General features: G+C 41.9%; 1 pseudogene; it reads left to right on the top strand.

Moving 5' to 3' along the window:
- The first annotated feature begins 14830 nt into the window (after nt 1-14830).
- On the top strand, nt 14831-15067 carry LOC142433256 (zinc finger protein 706 pseudogene; annotated as a pseudogene).

The following is a 15067-nucleotide window of genomic DNA, read 5'->3' as shown; positions in this document are numbered from 1 at the left end:
AATGATACCCTCAAGTACTCCCTCAATGCAAGAATACTTTCCTCTATTAAATTGGCATTCTGTGATGCTCACCTTCCCGATACAACCGCTGAAGACATAGCGGGTGCATAAGCAAATGTGGTGAAGAAAGCTGATGGTGCCCAGCTATCAAAAGATATAGCATCTGGGTTCTTAAAGGCTTGAAGATAAACAAGCGGCCATCTAGCTCAGAAGCAACAAAGCCCACATGGAAGAAGCACACAAGCCTATGTGATCCTGAGGTGCCAAAGGGATCAGTTATCAGGCATCAAAGAACAAAAAATCATATCATTGTGTGCTCACCTCAATGATACGATCACTGAAGACAAAGGGGTGCATAAGTAAATGTGGCGAAGAAAGCTGCTGGTGCCCAGCTATCAAAAGATATAGCATCTGGGGTCTTAAAGGCTTGAAGGTAAATAAGCGGCCATCTAGCTCAGAAGCAACAAAGTCCACATAGAAGAAGCACACCAGCTTGTGTGATCATGAGGTGTTGAAGGGATCAGGTGTCAGGCATCATCTGAACAAAAAATCTTAACATAATGAATGAGGGGGGCAGTGCAGAGTGGAGACCCAAAGCCCATTTGTAGGTCACAGGAGATCCCCTGGCAGAAGAGTCTCAGAGAGGAGACCAGCCAGACAGGGTGCGATGTAGCAATGATGAAAAATACAACTTTCCTCTTGTTCCTAAATGCTCCCCCCCCCCCAATCACTATCATGATCCCAGTTCTACCTTGCAAGTCTGGCTAGACCAGAGCTTATTACACTGGTACAGATAGGAACTGGAAACACAGAGAATCCAGGGTAGATGATCCCTTCAGGACCAGGGGTGTGAGTGGTGATACTGGGAGAGTAGAGGGTGAGTGGATTGGAAAGGGGGAACCAAATAAAAGGATCTACATGTGACCTCTTCCCTGGGGGATGGACAACAGAAAAGTTGATGAAGGGAGACATCAGACAGGGCAAGATACAACAAAATAATAATTTATAAATTACCAAGGGTTCATGAGGGAGGGGGGAGCAGGGAGGGAGGGGAAAAAATGAGGACCTCATGCCAGCGGCTTAAGTGGAGAGCAAATGTTTTGAGAATGATGATGACAATGAATGTACAAATATGTTTCACACAATTGATGTATGTATGGATTGTGATAAGAGTTGTATGAGCCCTTAATAAAACAATTAATAAAAAAAAGAAAGCCAAATCACTAACAACAAAAAAAGAGAGATCGTGATACCAGGAGGGGAAGGTGGGAGGAGAAAGGGAGAACTGATCACAATGATATACATATAGCCCCCTCCCAGGGGGATAGACAACAGAAAAGTGGGTGACGGGAGACATCGGTCATTGTAAGACATGAGAAAAAATAATAATTTATAAATTATCAAGAGTTCATGAGGGAGGGTGGGGGAGGAAGGGGAAAAATGAGGAGCTGATACCAAGGGCTCAAGTAGAACAAGTTTTGAGAATGCTGATGGCAACAAATGTACAAATGTGCTTGACACAGTGTATGTATGTATGGATTGTGATAAGTTTTATGAGCCCCCCAATAAAATGATTTTAAGAAAGAAAGAAAAATGCGTGACAGAAAGTGGCAAGGGACACCCAAACAGATAAGCAGATGACAAAGAATAACAGAGTTGACCCAGGGAAGAAGGTAGAACAGAGAGAACAGATTTTTCAAAATTCAGTCCCAAGTAGAATACTTAGCAATACCTTCCTGAAAAAAGAATTATATTATGCCATCAGGAAAGTGTCATAACTTAGAAAACTCTAGAGAGCCATTCTTCAGGGTGATTTGCTTTCTGTTAGTCCTCGCAGCGTTTTTATGCAATTCTTGAGAAAGAGCAAATATCACTAACTGCCAAATAGCCCTCCCCTTCCTCATTCTTCTTAGCCGGCAAAATCAGCTTCCTATTAGTTACAAATACCTTTTTATTGTAAATAAGGTGAAGGTTTAGAGAACAGATTATAGTTTTACATGCAACAATTCACACACATTCCGATCAACATTCATTCATTGCAGTCCTCTCCAAGTACCATCACTTATCCCACAGCCTCCCTGTAGCCCCTATTTCCAGTTTTCATTCTTTCCCCACGCTTTGAACTTCCTTGTTGGTTCAGTGCTGCCCTTTCGAGTTCACATGGTCGATAATTGTAATCGGAGGTGAGTTCACTTCCTGACTTAAAGGACAAGGGCCATTGTCTATGCCAATAGTTCTCAACCTGTGGGTCGTGACCCCTTTGGGGATCGAATGACCCGTTCACAGGGATTGCCTGATTCATAAGGGTAGCAAAATTTCAGTTATGAAGTAGCAACAAAAATTATTTTATGGTTTGGGGGGGTCACCACAACATGAGGAATAGTATGAAAGGGTTGGGGCATCAGGAAGATTGAGAACCACTGCTCTAATTCTTCCGATCTCAAGTTACACAGACTATTTTTGGTTTAATTATATATAATATGGTTTAATTATATATACATGATTAATACATATTAATTATGATCCATATGTCAGTCTATTGTGCTGTGGTGGTTTCTGTATTGCTATGATGCTGGAAGCTACGTTACTAGTATTTAAATGTCAGCACCACCACCCATGGAGGACAAGTTTCAGTGGACTCACACTAAGACTGGGAAGAAAGAACTGAAGACCCACTTCCAAAAAGTCAGCTTCCTACTACAAGGGGTGAACATTTCTAAGCCTTGCTTTCTTGATCTCCTTGTAACTTGAATGTGGGCATGTGACTCAATAGTGATCAATGGAACCAGAAGGAAAGTCTGGTGGCAGGGTACCGGAGAAGGCTTTGTTCCCTAAGAAGAGACGAGCAGGTAGAAACTTCCCTTCTTGCTGCCTTTGGACGCACTGTGTGAGTGAGCCCAGGACCAAGGCAATTTGGTATGATGCTAGTGCAGAAATATGGGAGAAATCTTGTCCCTGCTGACGTCACTGAGCCACTGAATCAACCACACAGCCACTTCTCTCCAGACTCTTGACTCAAGCCACTTTTAGCGGAGTCCTCTGTAATCGGCAACTGAAAGCAGCCTTATGGGCAGTGATTGAAGTGAACAGTCCCACATTTCAGATGTGATCTTTATTTTAGTGTGGAGACTTGAAATACCAAGTCTATTTTGGTTTGGGTTTTGTCTTAAGTTTCTATTGCTGTTTTAACAAATTGCCACAAATGTACTGGCTTCAAACAAATGTTGCTTACAGCTTTATGAGAAATGGTCAGGGAGAAAGAGGAGGCCCTCAATGAAATGGATTGGCACTGGGGCTGTAGCAATGGCCACAAACCTAGCAATGACTGAGGATGGTGCAGTGCGGGGCAGTGTTTTATCCTGTTGTTCATTGTGAGGCAGAACAGACTCCATGGCACCTAACAACAAAAACAAATTCTGTAGGGCAGCAGGCAGCAGTCTGCCTTGGGCTAAAATCAAGTTGCTGACTGAGCTGTGTTCCTTTCAGGCCCCTCGAAGGGAGAGCATATTTCGTTGCCTTTTCTAATTTCTAGAGGCTGTTGGGGTAGCCCTGATGGCGCAGTGCCTACTCTTGGGCTGCAATCCACAAGGTCAGCAGTGAGAAACCACCACGGGCTTTCTACTCCCATCAACAGTTACAGTCTCAGAAACTCCCAGGGGTAGATCTACTGTGTCCTCCAGGGTGGCTAGGAGCCAGTATTGACTCAGTGGCAGTGAGCGAGTGAGGGGCTGCTGCCTTTTCCCTTCTCATCCTCCTCGTCCTCCTTCTTTGGCCTTAGTGCCTCTCCCAACCTTTTCTTCCGTTACATTTCCTCTGATCAGAGCTGGGTTCTCTGCTTGTACAGACTCATGATTAGATTAGCCCCAGCCAGATGAGCCAGAATATTCTCCATCTCAAGGTCAATGAACCGGCAACCTTAAATTCCATGTGCAACCATAATTTTCCCAGGGCCGTGTAACCTAACATCTTCACAGGAATTGGGGTTTTAGGATGTGGGGGGCCATTTGCCTGCCTATCACAAGCAAATTGCCCCTGAATCCAAGTGGAATATTCAAAGGGAAATGTTGTCAGGGAGTGATTATATGGTAAGAAAGAGTAATTGGTAATATCTTAGTTCTAAGAACAAATGAGCAGATATAGTATATATTGTTCACTGATAAGTTCCAAGAGTTTAAAACAGTGCTTGGCCACGTGGTAGACATGCAACAAAGAGGTGCTGGCAGTATAGGGAATGCTGACAGTAACGCATCGATTTGAAGGCATATTTCTAACAGTATTCTATGTCCACCAATCCAGGAAGTTGGAAAACAATGAAATACTTATTTTGTGAGCCTTCAATTTTTCTTTGAAAAAGATCCCACTCTATTTATTTATTGGGAGCACCATTCACTAACGAGTTTTGAAGTACCCAACAGCTCATAAGTTTATTGGTTAATTTTCCCCCCCTCTTGGCAACAGGGCAGTTTTTTTCTGGAAACTATTAAATCAATATTACTTATTAAATGGCTAGAATTGTGTTGTATCTCATTATCTTAACATGTCATTATTTTAGAATAAGAAATAGAATGTTTCTACTCTGTGGGCTTGTTCTCTAAAATGCATGGGATGAATTCTTAAAAGTCAGACAAGCTGTTTGTTATTAAATGCAGTGTGGTATTCTGCATTGGATCTTGTAATAAAAAAGAACATTAGTGACAACACAAACACATAAAATAGGTGCGACCCGAACAAGGTTCTCAGTTGAATACACAGTAATGTGCCAATGTTCATCTTTTAGTTTTGAGAAATGTATCATGGTCATAGAAAATGTTAGCATGAGGAGAAGTTGATGATAGGGTAGATATGCTCGCTCTGTATCATCTTTACATCTCTGTACATCTAAAATTATTCCAAATAAGAAGCTTATTAAAAAGCAGTATGTCACATGAATGTTTGCTAGAGAAGGCCTTTTATAGAACCTGATGATGCAGATCAGATTTACAAGCCACTTAAACTAACATGGAAGACCTCATATTTCTTTTTTTATATCATAGGGAAATGCATCTAAAAAGGTTCTTGTTTCATGAAATTGATGCACTTTTTAAAACTGCCACATCGAGTCAAGCGCGATGCATGGTGAGCCATCCATGGCTGAGCTTTCACAAGTGGATCATCAGGCCTTTCTTTCAAGGCACCTCTCAGTGGATTTGAACAGCCATCGTTTTGGTTCCCAGCCAAGCATTTAACTGTTAGCACCATCTACGGACTCCATATGCCCTAATGTATTTTATATTATTTTAAAATTAATCCAATTGGCATACTTCCCATATCATACAATATGCAAAAGACTGTATTTTAAATAGTGTGCTTACAGGGGTTCAGGAGGGGTTGTGGTGGGAGGGCTGAGGGTGTAGTCATAAACAGGCAACAAGAAGGAAGGACCCTCGAGGTGATAGAAGTATTCTGTATCCTTGACTAGGATACAGGTATGACATTGGCCTACAATTATGCAAGATGTTGTCCTTGGGATGGGGGAGGGCTAGGTAAAGGGAACATAGGAGCGCTCTAGTGTTGTCGCAGAATTAAGAGTAAAAAACATAAAAACAAAAGAAAAAGGGAACTAGGTACATTTGAACAAAATGTGGGTAACACTCAAACCAAAGCCCAACTCAATGCCATTGAGCGGATTCTGAGTCACAGTGACTCTGAGGAACAGAGTCCAATGGCCCCTGTGGATTTCTGCGGCTGTAAATCCTTATGAGAGTAGAACGCCTCCTCTTTCTCCCAAGGACCAGCTTGTGGTTTCCACCTGCTGACTTTGCAGTTAGCAGCCCAAAACTTAACCCACCCTCCACCAGGGCTCTTGTTAAACGCCATTGAGTTAATTCTGACCCATAGTTACCCTCTGTCCAACCGAATAAAACACCACCCAGTCCTGAGCCGTCCTCACAATGGTTGTTGGGTTTGAACCCACTGTTGCTGTCACTATGTCAATCCATCTTGTAATAGATGTTTGCAGCTGTTTCTTCTTACTTTGAGTTGTGACTCTTCAGAAAATGAAGGTCCCAAAGGCTTTACTCCATCCACATCATTTTGGTAGACTCTACTTTCAAAGGGAAGCTCTTCCTCAGTCATATTTTGAGTGCCTTTCTGACCTGAGTGACTCATCTTCTGGTACTGTATCTGACAATGATCTTCTATTCATGAGGCTTTCATATCTGATCATGTCTCAGTGTTATCCATAATATTTTCTGAGGCTAATTTCTTTGAAGTGGACAGCCTACTCCTTCTTTGTAGTCTGTTATTGGTCTGGAAGCTCTGCTGAAACCTGCCTACGATGGGTGAATTGCTGGTATTGGCAATAGCAGGGACATAGCTTCCAGCATCACAGCCACACACAAGCCACCGAAGTACCACAAACTGACAGACAAGTGGTGGCTCTATAGATAGAAATGTGGATAAATATGAAGTAAAATCAATTATGTCCTCAGCCAAGTTGAACTTGTTGATGAAAAGAAATTATTAACAAGTTTTTAGAATGGCTGGGATATTGTTCTTTTTTTAATTTTTAGTTTATAGTAGGTAAAACTATCAAAAGGGTCATCATGCAAATATTACACAAAAGCAAAGAGTGAAAGTCGTCTCTCCCTCTCGTGGGCTTTCCAGTGGCAATGCTAGGCACCTAGTGCTACGGGAACAAAAACATGCCACAAGTGGGTCCCTTTACAGAACACAAATTTACTGTCTCAGAATTTTAGGGGTTAGGAAACTAGGCTTTAGGAGAGTGCCCTTCCTTGTCAGTAATCCTGGGAGTTTCTTGGCATTGCTTGGTGTCTGTCTTCTCCTTCCATGTGTCTGCCTACTTTTAAATTATTTTTAATAAGACAGCACTTAGAAGTGATTAGATTTACGACCCAGTCTACTCCGGTATCTAACGCACCAAAAGAAAACCCTTATTTACAAATAGGGTCATATTTACAGATAAAAGGACTAGAAATTAAAGAATACTTCTATTGGGGGCTTCTACATCTCTTATTACAATCCATACATTCAGCCATTGTGCCATTGTTTCAAGCACATTTGTACATATACTGCCATCATCATTTTCAAAGCATTTTCTTTCGACTTGAGCCTTTGAGATCAACTCCTCATTTTCCCCCTCCCTCCTCCACCCTTCCTCCCTCATGGACCCTAGATAAGTTATAGATTATCATTTTCATATCTTATATCATCTTTGGTGGCCCTTTACCCACTTTTCTGTTGTTTGTCCCCCTGGGAGGGGGTTATATGTCCATCCTTGTGATTGATTTCCCCTTTCTCCCCCCACCTTCCCCTTCCCCTCCTGGTATCTCTATTCTCAATGTTGGCCCTGAGGGGTCAGTAATTCCTCTCAGTAACATTGCCTTGATCAAGCCCTGCCAAGCCTCCTACACCCTCCTTGCCATTGATTTTAGATCACTTGTCCCTGGGTTTGTTAACACCCATTTCCTTTCCCCCACCTCCCCTCTCCCATATACCCCCAGAACCATCAGTCCCGATGTTTTCTCCTCCAGATTGTTTATCCAGCCTATCTTATCTAGATAAACCTGCAGAGATAATATGCACAAAAAACAAGACAGAGCAAAACAAAGCAACAAAAGAAAACAAGACAACAACAAAACAATGACCAAAAAAAGCCTTTAAATAGTTCAAGGTCTCTTTGTTGACTTTTAGGACACATTTTCCTGTTGAGTCTGATGGGGTGTCACTCCCTGGCACCAGAGTCTACTTTTGATATTCCTTTGGGACTTCGTTGCTTTGTTCCCCTTGCTGTTCTGGTATATGCCCTTAGTGTTCTGCCTCAGTATTATGGGGTCAGATAGGGTGCAATTCACGCACTGTGTCTCCATTGTTGTCCCCCACAGTGCTATAGGTCAGTGAGGGATGTGGTGTCTTGTAGTGGGGCTGGCCCTATGGTCTTCTCTGTGCTTTGCCTGCTCTGAGCAGGGATATCATCCCCAGGGCTTGGTGGGCCAGGAGGTGCACCATTCTCTATTCCTCCCCCATCATTTGCTCCTGTGTGCTCTGATCAGATATGTCCCCCTCCCTGAGCTGTAGCTTCAGTGCTGTCCTCTGAAGTGAATTCTTCTGCAGGGAGAGAGGGCTGTCCACGTGGTTGGGTTTGGGGCCAGCTCCTCAGACCTCTCTATTGGTTCCCTGCTTCATGCCGGTATGTTGCATTCATGCCTTGGAGCACCGGGTTGAAGTCTGGTCCTTCTTTCCCTGTGTAGATATAAACAACACCCTACCCTTGGGTGGGTTTTTGCCCTGGTCCTTTGCTACCCATGTCTTTTTTCCCACTCTTTCCCCCTCCTGTTTAGTTGGCTACCATATATATCCCTGGATTTGGTCTGGCCCCTGCCATACTACATGGACCTTATCCCAGGAATGTTTGTATACAGCTTTCCCCCTTTGCTCCTTTTGCATTTTTAAGCTTACCTCAGTGGACTCATGTTGTACTTGGCTTACTTTGCTTAGCATAATTTCCTCCAGTTCTTCTCATGTGGCGATGTGTTTCATGCATTCATCACTGCTTTAAAGGTATGTGTAGTATTCCATTGTATGTATGTACCACAGTCTTAAATCCATCCATCTGTTGATATAAATTTGGATTGTTTCCAACTCCTTACAATTGTGAACTGTGCCGCAATGAACATTGGAGCACCGATGTCTGGCTGTGGTTTGTTTCTTGTCTCTTCTGGGTATATGCCCAGTAGGGGGATTGCTGGGTCGTATGATAGCTCAATTTCCATCAGTTTTAGATATCACCAAATCTATTTCCAGAGTGGCTGTACATACCTACAGGTCCACCAGCAAAGGATGAGAGTTCCTATCTTACCACAGCCCCTCCAACACTTGTTGCTTTCTGATATTTTGAATTGGGCTATCTTTTAGGGTGTTAGGTGGTATCTAATAGTTGTTTTAATTTGCATTTCTTTTATGGCTAATGATCGGGAACATTTTCTCATGTGTTTTTGGACCATTCGGATTTCAGACCCTGTGAAACTTCTGTTCAAGTCCTTTGCCCACCTCAGTGGGCAATTAGGTTTTTTTTTTTCTTTTTGGAAGCTAGCAAAGTACTGCAGATTTTTAGTAATAAGGCCTTCGTCTGATGTGTCATTGCTAATGATGTTTTCCCAGTCGGTGGACTCTCTTATTACTCTCTTCGTGAAGTCTTTCGATGAACACAGGTGTTTTATCTTCAGTATATCCCACTTGTCAATTTGTGACTCCTCTGTGTTTGAGTCCTTCCCTATTTCTGATAGCCTATCTAGACCCTGCACCAAAGTTCTCAGGTTTGTCCCAATTTTCTGATTGATGGCTGTGAGAGATAGGTTTGTTGTGCCAACATGGCCAATGAACACATGTGAGATTAGTTGAAGGGTGGAGAGATAAATGGCTCAGTGAGCCTCACCTCTTTTTCTCTTGCTTTATGATCATCAGAGGAGTGTGCGGCTGCCTTGCTTATTCTGTGCCTCCATTTGCAAACTATGCTATCTGTGGGACACCTACTTGTGGACAGTGTCCCTGTAACTTGAGGTTCCATCAGGACTTGCTTCGCCACACTACTCGAAGGTACATCTCTTGAGCTGAGGACTGCCAGACCCTGTCATCTGACTGACTCTTGGTGACCTGCTTGCTGTTTGCTGCCTGTGGTCGGATAGCCTGAATTGCTCCATTGAGGACTACCCTGTGGCCTTCAAGACTTGAAGGACTGCCAGTGTACTAGCTGTCTCATGGAAGTGGGTTGCATTAAGCCATTTGTACTGCTTTATAGATTAGTTAACTGTTTATTTCTTATGTTATCTATCTATATAGTTATATACAAAATTATTAGTGCCCTGGTTTTGTTTCTCTAGAGAACCCTAGCACTATGACCCTAATAGTTTGGGGTTTCACCTCAAGATCTGTGATCCACCTTGGGTTTACCAAATTCTTAAGGATCATCTAAATAGATTTATGGGCAAAGGAGTATGATATCGTAAATTAATCCTCAGTTAACCCCAATTATTAAAAGTACCATATATAGATGTGTATAAGCTGACTTTTTCAGCACATATTATGTGTTTTTTTGTGGTAAAGTTAGGTGCCTCGGCTGATCTTCGGATCAGCTTATACTCAAGTACATAGGTGTGTATACATATACGTGTGTGTGTGTAAAAGAGAAAGAGAATAACAAAGCAAAAGGATCAAAATATTTTGGAAATTTGCAATTACATTGAAGTAGAAAAGTTATTTCCTGGTCCCCCCCCCCCCAAAAGCCCTTCAGAATTGTAGAAGAATATACCTAATTATCTTCTCCTCCAGAAGATCTTACCAAAAAGATAATGGAAGAATTAACATGGTACAAGTCTACAACAACAAAGAAAAAAGAATGCGGGCAATTGAGGGACAAGGGATCACAACAAATTTCTGATAGATAGATGAAACTATCATCCATCAACTGAGGAGGCAGCCAACATTCTTGCCAAGTTTTCAAGAGTTGCAAACAGTTAGGGCTCAACTCCTAGCTAAGAGGTTGACAGCTCAAACCCACCCAGAGGGGCCTTGGAAGACATGCTTGTCAATCTGCATTAGAAAGGCCACCGTATTGACAATTCTATGGAGTGTGGTTGACTCTGCACACATGGCTGGCCATGACTCAGAATTGACTCAATGACAACCAACCGAAATCACAAGAAAGATCCTGTGTTTAGAGTCTGTGGAAGACAGAAGAGAGGAACGAAATGGAAAATGTCAAATCCCTTCACTTTGATGTTGTCTGCTCCCAAATCCCAACTCAAAAATTCCTTGAAGCCATGTGTTTAACAATCCAGGAAACAAAACAGCAAAACTAAGAATTGTTCTTGAATGTAAAAGAACAAGTTGGAAATGCTGACAGATTCCTTTGTCCTTGTCAGTTTCTTAAAGTACCAATGCCAAAGGATCTCTAGACATTGGTGAAAAGTCTGACATTTTTGTGTTTGATCAAGAGAAACAGAAATCATTAGCTCCACCAGAAGCAAAGGTAATTCAAGAATCTGATGGGGATGGTTGTGGCCTAAATTATGTCTTCCCAAAATATGTATTCTAAAACCTAATTTACATGCCTGTGAGAGGAAGAAGCAGTGTTTTGAAAATATGGCCTTGCTGATAGAAATGAAGCTGGCAATCTCATGATAGAATTTTGCAAGACATTCAATGGCTTCTTCATTGCAAATACTTTTTCCCTCCAACAATATATACAGGCAATTATGCACATGGATGTCTCCAGAGAGAATACACAGAAATCAAATTGACTCTTGATCAAGGGCAATGTAACTGAGAGAAATTACTGAAACCCAAATGAAGGCTGAGCATGATAGTGGGACAAGAGGAAAGTAAAAGGAAATAGAGGAAAGAACTAGGAGGCAAAGGGCAATTATAGAGGTAGAAATAAAGGCATGGGCATATGTAAATATATTAATATATGATGGTGGGGAAATAGATCTATGTGCATATAGTTATAGGATTAGTATTAAGGTAGCAGATGGACATTCAGCTTCTACTCAAGTACTCCCTCAATGCGAGAATACTTTGTTCTATTAAACTGGGATTCCATGATGTTCGCCTTCCTGACACAATCGCTGAAGAAAGAGCAGGTGCATAATCAAATATGGTGATCAAAGCTGATGGTGCCCAGCTATCAAAAGATACAGCATCTGGGGTCTTAAAGGCTTGAAGGTAATCAAGCAGCCATCTAGTTGAAAAGCAACAAAGCCCACATGGAAGAAGCACACCAACACGAGGTATCATCAGACATCAAAGACCCAGAAGAAAAAATCATATCATTATGAATGAGGGGGAGTGTGGAGTGGAGACCGAAAACCCATCTGTAGGCAAATGGACATCCCCTTACAGAAGGTTCATGGGAAGGAGACAAGGCAGTCAGGGTGCAGTATAGCAATGATGAAACATACAACTTTCTTTTAGTCCTTGAATGCTTCCCACCCACACCCACCCCCACTATCATGATCACAATTATATCTTACAAATCCAGCTAGACCAGAGGATGTGCACTGACATAGATATGAACTGGAAACAAGAACTGGAAACACAGGGAATCCAGGACAGATTAACCCCTCAGGACTAATAATGAAAATAGCAATACCAGGAGGGTAAGGGATCGGTAGGGGGAGAAATGGGGAGCCAATTACAGAAAAGTAGGTGAAGGGAGATTTCGGACAGTGTAAGACATAACAAAATAATAATAATGTATAAATTATCAAGAATTCATGAGGGAAGGATGGTGGGGAGGGAAGGGAAAAATGAGGTGATGATACCAAGGGCTCAAGTGGAAAGTAAATGTTTCGAGAATGATGATGGCAACAAATGCACAAATGTGCTTGACACAACGGATATATTTATGGATTGTGATAAGAGTTGTATGAGCCCCCAATAAAATTATTTAAATTTTTTTAAAGCATCAATATAGAAAAACAACAACCAAAAGAAATCAAGTTGACTTTATCTGTGGGAAGAGATGATGTAGAAGCTCAATATCAGCAGCCAAAATGAGGCCTCGGGTTGACTGTGTAACACACCAGGAATTGCTTATATGTGAGTAACTTACAATTGCTCATAGGTAAGTTCAAGTTGAAGTTGAAGAAAATGAAAAGCAAGTTTACAAAAGCAAAAAAAAATGACCTTGAATATATCAGAGCTGAATTTCAAGACCATCTCAAGAACAAATTTGATACATGAAACACTGATGGCAGAAGACCTGAAGGGCTGGGAGTTGATATCCAGCTCATCATACACAAAGAAAGCAAAAGGTCATTTAAAAGACCAGAGAGAAAGAAAAGATAAAAGTGGACACTTGATTTTTAATCATAGAGTAGCTAAGGCAAATGGAAGAAAAGCAGCTGAATAGAAAAGTGCACAAGGGGATGTGAGGGCAATATGGTTGCCTCAGCTGTCACCCCACTGATCACCAGAGTTGATTCAGCTGATCTGGCTGGATAGGCAAGTGTCCCCTTCCTCCATGTGCTGTACTCGGTTGAACAGGACAACCTTCCCAACAGAAGGAGGACCATCCTGCCATCAAGGGTATACAAGTAGTTGTGCCTCCTTGCTGGAGCCTCCAAACAAGCTCTCAAGAGAATGACAAAAGGAAGCTCAAAGTAAGCATTACAATAAATGTGCAAAGACCTGGAGTTAGAAATCCTAAAAGGAAGAATTGCTTCAGCTTTTCTTAAACTGAAGAAAAACATTCAAACATTGAGCAGCACAATTAAAATGTTCTATGGACAATATACAGAATGATGAAGGAAACATCAAAAGAAGATGGAATACACAGGAACTATCTCAAAAAGACCTAGGCAACATCCAATAATTACAAGAAGTCGCATAGTGTCAAGAACCAATGGTACCGAAGGACAAAATCCAAGCTGTACTGGAGGCATTAGCAGAAAACAAGGCCCCTGGAATGGACAGAATAACAACGGAAATGTTTCAGCAAGTTTATGAGGCACTGAAAGCACACTCTTATCTATGTCGACAGTAAGAGATCCATATTTTGAGCCTTTCCAAAGAAAGGTGACTCGATAGGATGTGAAAATTATTGAACAATATGATTAATATCACCTGCAAGTAAAAATTTGCTGAAGATAATTCAACCACCATTTTAGGAGTACATGGACAGGAAGCTGCCAGAAATTCAAAACAGATTCAGAAGAGAACATGGAACAAGGAATATCACTGTTGAAATTATGTTTTCCTAAAATATATGTTGTAAATTGACTGAAAGCAGAGAAAACCAGAAAAAAACGTGTACTTGTGTTTGACTATGCAAAAGTATTCGACTATGTGGATGATAACAGACTCTGGATAAACTTGAAAAGAATGGGAATTCCAGAACACTTCATTGTGCTCGTGCGGAATCTGCAAGTGAACCCAGAGACAATCCTTCAAACAGAACAGGGGGATAGGATATGATTTAAAATTAGGAAAGGTGTGTGTCAGGGTTGTATCCTTTCACATGCTTATTCAATTTGTATGCTGAGAAAATAATCTGAGAAGCTGGATTATATGAGAAAGAATGGGGCATCAGGATGACTTGCACACTTACTGACGAAGATCAAGGATTACAGCCTTCAGTATGGATTACATCTCAGTGTAAAGATGACCAAAATCCTCACAAATGGACCAAGAGGTAACATCATAATAAATGGAGAAAAAAATGGAACTCGCCAAAGAATTCATCTTGCTTGCATCCACAACCAATGTTTCTGGAAGCAGCAGTCAAGAAATCAAACAAAATGTTGCATTGGATAAATCTACTGTACAAGACCTTTTAAAATTGCTGAAGAGCAAGCATGTCACTTTGAGGACTAAGGTGCACTTGGCCCAAGCCATGGTGCTTTCAATCTCTTCATATGCATTGTGTCAATTGGCCATTAAATAAGGAAGACCGCACAAGAATCAATGCATTTGAGTTACGGTGCCGAGAAGCAGTATCAAAAATACCATGAACTCCCAAAAGAACAAAGAAATCTGTCTTGGAAGAAGTACAGCCAGAATGCTTCTTAGAAGCCAGCATGGCAAGACTTGGTCTCACATATTGTTATCAGGAGAGACCAGTCTCTGGAAAAGGACATCCTGTTGGGTAAAGTAGAGGGGTGATGAAAAAGATGAAGGGCCTCACAACTTGTCCCTTTCTTTCCCCTCTTTGGCGGGTGGAGGAGGCCCAAACGATGCTGTGTGAGCTCTAGTCTTCCTCTCCCTTCGGGCATCACTGCCAGCCCTCGCTCGCTGCGAGGCCTCTCTGACTCAAGACTGCCCCAGTCCGGATATGGCTTGTGGGCAGCAGATCCAATTTCAGCAGAAAAACGCCCCAAAGCAAGCTAGACAAAAGAAGAAACAAGGACATGACTAACAGGCTGCTTGCCAAGGCTGCCTTAATATATACCTGCACCGTGTGTAGGACACAATGCCAGACTCTACGACCTTCAAGCAGCACTTTGAGAGCAAACGTCTTAAGACTCCACTTCCTCCAGAACTGGCCGACGCTCAAGCGGCAAGTTGTTGA

Source organism: Tenrec ecaudatus, chromosome X (genome assembly GCF_050624435.1).
Source record: "Tenrec ecaudatus isolate mTenEca1 chromosome X, mTenEca1.hap1, whole genome shotgun sequence".
NCBI classification, from domain to species: domain Eukaryota; kingdom Metazoa; phylum Chordata; class Mammalia; order Afrosoricida; family Tenrecidae; genus Tenrec; species Tenrec ecaudatus.
Note: the sequence above shows the minus strand (reverse complement) of the source record. Positions and strands in the feature narration are given on the sequence as shown.